At 39.8% G+C, this 6382-nt stretch overlaps 1 pseudogene; it reads right to left on the reverse strand.

The window, feature by feature from the left end:
* Positions 1-4929: 4929 nt before the first annotated feature.
* LOC122227967 lies at positions 4930-5375 on the reverse strand (annotated as a pseudogene).
* Between the last annotated feature and the right edge of the window lie 1007 nt (positions 5376-6382).

The raw sequence follows: 6382 nt of genomic DNA on the forward strand, positions 1-6382 counted from the left end.
AAGTCTTGTCAGTGTTCCAAAAGGGAGGATTACAGTTGGCACCTAGATGTAGATTGATTAGAAGCTGGAACGTCAGGCAGAAGCTGGGAAAGTATGTACTTATGTCATAGTCAGGCCCTAGATATGTATTAAAGTTAGAAGCTTGAGTTGTGGGGCAACTGGGTGGCTCAGTAGGTTAAGCGTCAGACTTTGGCTCAGGTCATAATCTCACAGTTCTTGGGTTCGAGCCCTGCATCAGGCTCTGTGCTGACAGCTCAGAGTCTGGAGCCTGCTTCAGATTCTGTGTCTCCCTCTCTCTCTGTTCGTCCCCCACTTGCACTCTGTCTCTGTCTCTCTCAACAATAAATAAACATTAAAAACAAAAACCAATCCCCCCTTCCCCTGCCCCCCCCCCCCCCCCCCCCCCCCCCCCCCCCCCCCCCCCCCCGCTCATTCATTAGTTTTTAAGAAGCTAGATCCTTTTCAAGGAAAGACTTGGAGAGGAGCATTTTCACCTGCTTCTTCTGTATTGAGCCCTGGAGGGATAGCCGAATAAGAACTCTTCTTTGTTTCCTATAATCCTGTGGGACTGGCTGCTATGAGAGCCAGGTGATTTGCAAATCTGTCCCTTGAGTGGCAGCTGTAAAAGTTGGAGTGCAGACATGTGTACAAGCTTCTTCCAGGGAAATACTGGTGACTTGGAGCAGGCTGGAGGGAGAAAACAGGGAGGTATCTGTTGGTCTTCCCGGTGTCTGGAGATGATGGCTGCCAGCCACTAGATGCATGCTAAATTAGAAACCTGGCCCTCAGGCAGCAGCTTTTAAAGTATGCAAATAAATCCCTCTCATAGACTGGAAGAAGGGTATTTTTGCCTGCTCTCTCTGTGTTGAGCTCTGGGGTGATAGCCCATTAAGAATTGCTTCTTTGAGGGTGCCTTGAAGCTCATTCAGTTAAGCGTTCAACTCTTGATCTTGGCCCAGGTCATGATCTCATGGGTTCCTGAGTTCTAGCCCCGTGTCAGGATCTGTGCTGACAGTGTGGAGCCTGCTTGAGGTTGTCTGTCTCCCGCTCTCTCTGCCCCTCCCCTGCATGCATGTGCTCTTTCTCTCTCTCTCAAAAATAACATTAAAAAAAAATTACTTCTTTGTTTGCTGTATCCCTGTGGGGCTCATGAATGGAAACTCCATTGGCTGTCAGAGCCAGACAATCCAGAGACCCATCCCTTGGTCAGCGGCTGCAAAAAAATGGGGTATAGATGTATGTACAAGCTTCTTTCAGGGAAATACTAGTGACTTGGAGTGAGTGGAGGGAGAAGATGGGGGAAATGTTTGCCAACTTTCCTAGTCTCTGAGGGAGGATCAGAGCCCCTGGATGCCTGCTAAATTAGAAGCCTGACCTTTAGGCAGCAGCTTTTGATATGTGTAGATAAACTCTTTTCAGGGAATGAATGGGAGATGGGTATTTTTTGTCTGTTCTCACTGTGCTGAGCCTTGGTGGGGATAGCCAGTTAAGAACTGTTTTTCTGTTTGATACAGTCTTGTGAATCTCATGGATGAAAGTCCTATTGGCTTTCAGAACAAGGTGTTTGGGAGCCTGTCTCACAGGTGGGAGTCTTAAAAGTTGGAGTGTTAGAGGTAGAATCCCAACCCCCTTTGCTCCAGAGGGAGAAGTTGGCTGTTGGGTGTTCCATTCTTATTGCATAGTGCTGTACTAGGTGTGGGTTTTATGGCAAAAGTGTGTCTCAGCCTTTCCTACCCATTTCAATATATTTCCTTTTTTTCCTTTTTTTAATGTTTATTTATTATTATGAGAGAGAGAGAGTGAGCATGAGTGTGGGAGGGACAGACAGACATACACACACACACACACACACACACACACACACACACACATACACACACACACGTACAGAATCTGAAGTAGGCTCCAGGCTCTGAGCTGTCAGCATAGAACCTGATGCAGGGCTCAAATCCACAGACCACGAAATCATGACCTGAGCCGAAGCCGGACACACTTAACTGATTGAGCCATCCAGGCTCCTTTCAATGTTATTTTCTCATTTGCCCAGTGTGTAGGAGTAACTCGACTAGTTTCTGTATTTTTTCACAGGAAATTGCTCCATGTATAGCTGCATATTTGGTATATCTGTGGGGAGGAGGGAAGCTCAGGAGCCTCCTCTGTCACCCATCTCATTGACTCTCCATTTTGATTCTGGTCTCCTAAAGTATTGAAGGTACCATGGTTGGAAGCAGGGAAGAGGCTGACAATGAAATGGGTGTACATCAGAGGAACACAGACCCTGACATCCATTCTGCCTCATGACTATATGCACCTACCATAGAAAAGAATCTTAACAAGGAGAGGGGAAGCTAATGGCAAATTATTTATAAAAACCTATCAGATGAAACAATATACTATCCACAAGAGTAACATAAGAAAACGATATTTACAGTAGTATCAAATGTAATAAAATACTTAGGAATAAATTTAACCAAGGAGGTGGAAGACTTATTCAGTAAAAACCACAAAACATTGCTAAAAGAAATTTAAGAGAAGACAAATAAATGGAAATACACCTCAAGTTTTTGTAGAGTGGAAGACTTAATGTTGTTAACATGTCCATACTACCAAAAGTAATCTACAGGTTCAATGCAGTCTCTATCAAAATTCCAACAGAATTTTTTAAAGTCTTTTTTTTAAAAGTTTATTCATTTATTTTGAAATAGAGAGAGAGTGAGCATGAGCAGGGGAGGATCAGAGAGAGAGAGAATCCCAAGCAGGTTCTGCGCTATCAGTGCAGAGCTAGATGAAGGGCTTGAACTCACAAACCGTGAGATCTACCTGAGCCAAAATCCAGAGTCAGATGCTTAACCAACTGAGCCATCCAGGTGCCCCTCCAACAGCACTTTTTGAAGAAATAGAAAAATTCATCCTAAAATTTTTATGGATTCTTAAGGGACTTTGAATAGTCAAAACAATTTTGTAATAAAAAAAACAAAGTTGGATGACTCACACTTCTTGACTTTAAAACATACCACAAAGTCACAGTAATCAAAACAGTGTGGCATTAGTATAAAGACAGACAAATAGATTAGTGGAATAAAGTAGAGAGCCCCCAAATAAACCATCACATATATAGCCAAATGTTCTTTGACAAGGGTGCCAAGACTATTCAATATGAAAAGATAATCTCTTCCACAAATATTTTTGGTAAAAGCGGGCATATATATGCAAAGGAATTAAATTGGACCTTATCTTTTACTGTATTCAAAAATTAAACTGGATTAATGACATAAAGACAAGACCTAAAACTATAAAACTCCTAGGAGAAAACAAAGAGCAAAAACTTCATCACGTTGAACTTGGCAATGATTTCTTGGAATACAACATCAAAAGCACAGAAAAGCTACAGAATAGGAGAAGATATTTGTAAGCTATATCTGATAAGTGATTAATACCAGAATAAATAAAGAACTGCTGCAACTCAACAACAAAAAATCAAATAATCTGATTAAAAATTAAAAGTTAAAAATTAAAAAAAGGCTTTGAATAGACATTTATCCAAGGAAGATATACAAATGGCCCACAAGCATACGAAAAGATGCTCAACATTAGTAATCATCTGAAAAATGCAAATCAGAACCACAATGAGATATTACCTTACAACCATTAGCATGTCTACTATTAAAAATAAAAACACAGATAGGGTGCTTGGGTGGCTCAGTTAAGCGTCCAACTCTTGATTTTGGCTCAGGTCAGAATATCACAGTTTGTGGGATCAGGCCCTGCATTGGACTCTGCGCTGTGTGGAGCCTACTTGGGATTCTCTTTCTCCCCCCACCCTCAACGTAAATAAATAAACATTTAAAAACAAGACAGAGAATAATAAGTGTTGGTGAGTATGTGGAGAAATTGGAACCTTGTACACTGTTGGTGGGATTGTAAAATGATGCAATTGCTATGGAAAACAGTATGGTAGTTCCTCAAAAGTTTAAAAATAGAAGTACCATATGGTCCAATAATCCTACTTTGGGGGATATATCCAAAAGAATTGAAAACAGGGACTCAGAGATATTTGCATATCCATGTTCATGGTAGCACTATTCACAATACCTAAGAGTGGAAGCAACCCAAATGTTTATCAGCAGGTGAGTGGATCAACAAGAGGTGATATATACATACAATGGAATATTATTCACCCTTAAAAAGGAGGGGGATCCTTTTTACATTTTTTCACATGCTACAGCATGATTGGACCTTAAAGACATTATGTCAAGTGAAATGAGCCAGTCACAAAAAGACAGATACCATATGGTTCCTTTTATATGAGGTATCTAAAATAATAAAATTTATAGAAAGCACACTGGTGGTTATCAGGGGTTGGGGTGGGGGAAATAGAAGTTGTTTAATGATTATAGAGTTTCAGATTTGCAAGATGAAAAGGTTCCAAATATCTGTTTCACAATAATATGAATATACCTAACACTGTTGAACTGTAAATTTTAAAATGGTTAAGATGGTAATTTTTTTTTCAATAGCACTATGCAGTTTTATTAGCCAGTTAAGTACAGGAGCATCTGGTAAGATCAGGACAGAATTGGGATTTAAATGTGAACAGATGTAACATCTAACAGTTTGAAAGAAGCCACTATATACTCTTTTCACAAACATGTTTTTTTACAGAGCCAGTACTGTACTAGCCATTAACCCAGCAAGTGTACTGAAATAGAAAAGATACAACAAGAAAAATAGCTACATGAGAAACACTTTAGGAGAAGAGTCTTTACCCGTTAGCCTCTAAAACAACAACATACAATCTAGATCTACCTATATAGTCCTACATTAGCTTCTAGAATATTTGTCAGGACGGCAAAAATGAAATGACACTGGCCAGTACAGTCTTTGGATATTTGGGAAAGGGAAGAGGAGAAAGTCAGTTCTCAGAACAAATTAGTCAGCTTCAGTTTCATCAGCAGGATCTATGGAGTCTTTGTTCTTGCACACTTCACATTTCTTCATGTGCTTGCCCTTCTCTCGCAAATGCTCCAGTTTGGCAGCCATTTGTGGCTCTTGATCTGTTTATTGGCATCCATTTTGTGGGTCAGCTTTTCTTCTGCCATTTTACCAAAGTTGTTCTCTGCTGTTTCTTTCTGAAGCACTTTTTCATGTTCTCGTTCCTTGGTAAGCTGCTTCAAGACTTCGGCTTCTTGGGACTTGTGTTTTTCTTCTGCAGCTTCTAATTTCTTCTGAATTTCCTCCAGGGAAAGATCCTTATTTGAAGGGGAAAGGGGGAATTCTGGGACAGATTCATTTGACTGAGGGCTGAGAATCAGCTTAAAAGCCTGGCCTGAGGCATACTTCTCCAGTTCTTTCACGGGGATATCAGAAGAAGCCATGGTGAATGGACTACAAGACTGGCAGTGCGTTCTACTCAATCCGCTGGTAAGGAAAACCCTGCTTGGTCTGAGCCACCTGGCCACACTCTCCAAGATGGTAAATTTTATGTTATGTAGTTTTAATCACAATTTTAAAAACTTTAAAAATACTATGTGGTTTTTCAACTCTTTGTTTAGATTTTGTTATATTAATTGAAGATACACCACCGTTTGTTTCATAAATCATTTTGACCATAAAGACACTTTCAAAATGATCTCTTTCCTTCCTCCACTAGTAGGAAATATATGGTCTTATTTTTCCAAAGAGAAAATATAAACACAAACAAGTAAATCCCGTTCTCATCCATATGGTTCATTTCCAGACCGCTTTAGAAATTGACTTAACTAAATCAATCCCCAACTCTTCCTGACTCCAGTTCTTTTAAGCTTAACTTTGAAAGGATCCAGGGAAGGTGTATGAAAAGGTCAGAATCTATCTTCTGAGCCATAGTTCATTAGAAAATTTCTATCACTATGTGTGTGCCCTTCCATTATAGGTACAGGACAGTTTCACAAGAATTGATTTGTGAAGGAAAGTGAAGAATAGAAAGAAATGCAAGTTGAAAGAAAGAAAATCACGTCAGATATTTAGAAACATTTAGAAGGCTTCTCTCAAGTATTCTATTTAACATGTTTTCTTGACCTTACTTGAGTTGCTTTTTCTTTATTCTACAGTTGAGGATAACTTTGTCTTTCCTTCGTTCCTTCCCTTCCTTTACTTCTTTTGTGCTTTATTTATCTTTCATTAATTCAGTAGGCATTTGGTGCCTATAATCATCTCATGAGTTTCTATTAGGTCTTTGGTTCTTCATGACATCCCTATGATGTAAGATAGTCTGTAGATGCAGTGCTACACCAAAGAGGGAGGGATGACCAATTATTTTACTGTCGGTAAACTTGAGTGCCTGTTGCCTATTAATTATCACATGTGCTCCAGTGATTGCCCTGTTCTGGAGTCTATACTCCTC

The sequence above is a fragment of the Panthera leo genome, chromosome C1, assembly GCF_018350215.1.
Source record: "Panthera leo isolate Ple1 chromosome C1, P.leo_Ple1_pat1.1, whole genome shotgun sequence".
Classification (NCBI taxonomy): domain Eukaryota; kingdom Metazoa; phylum Chordata; class Mammalia; order Carnivora; family Felidae; genus Panthera; species Panthera leo.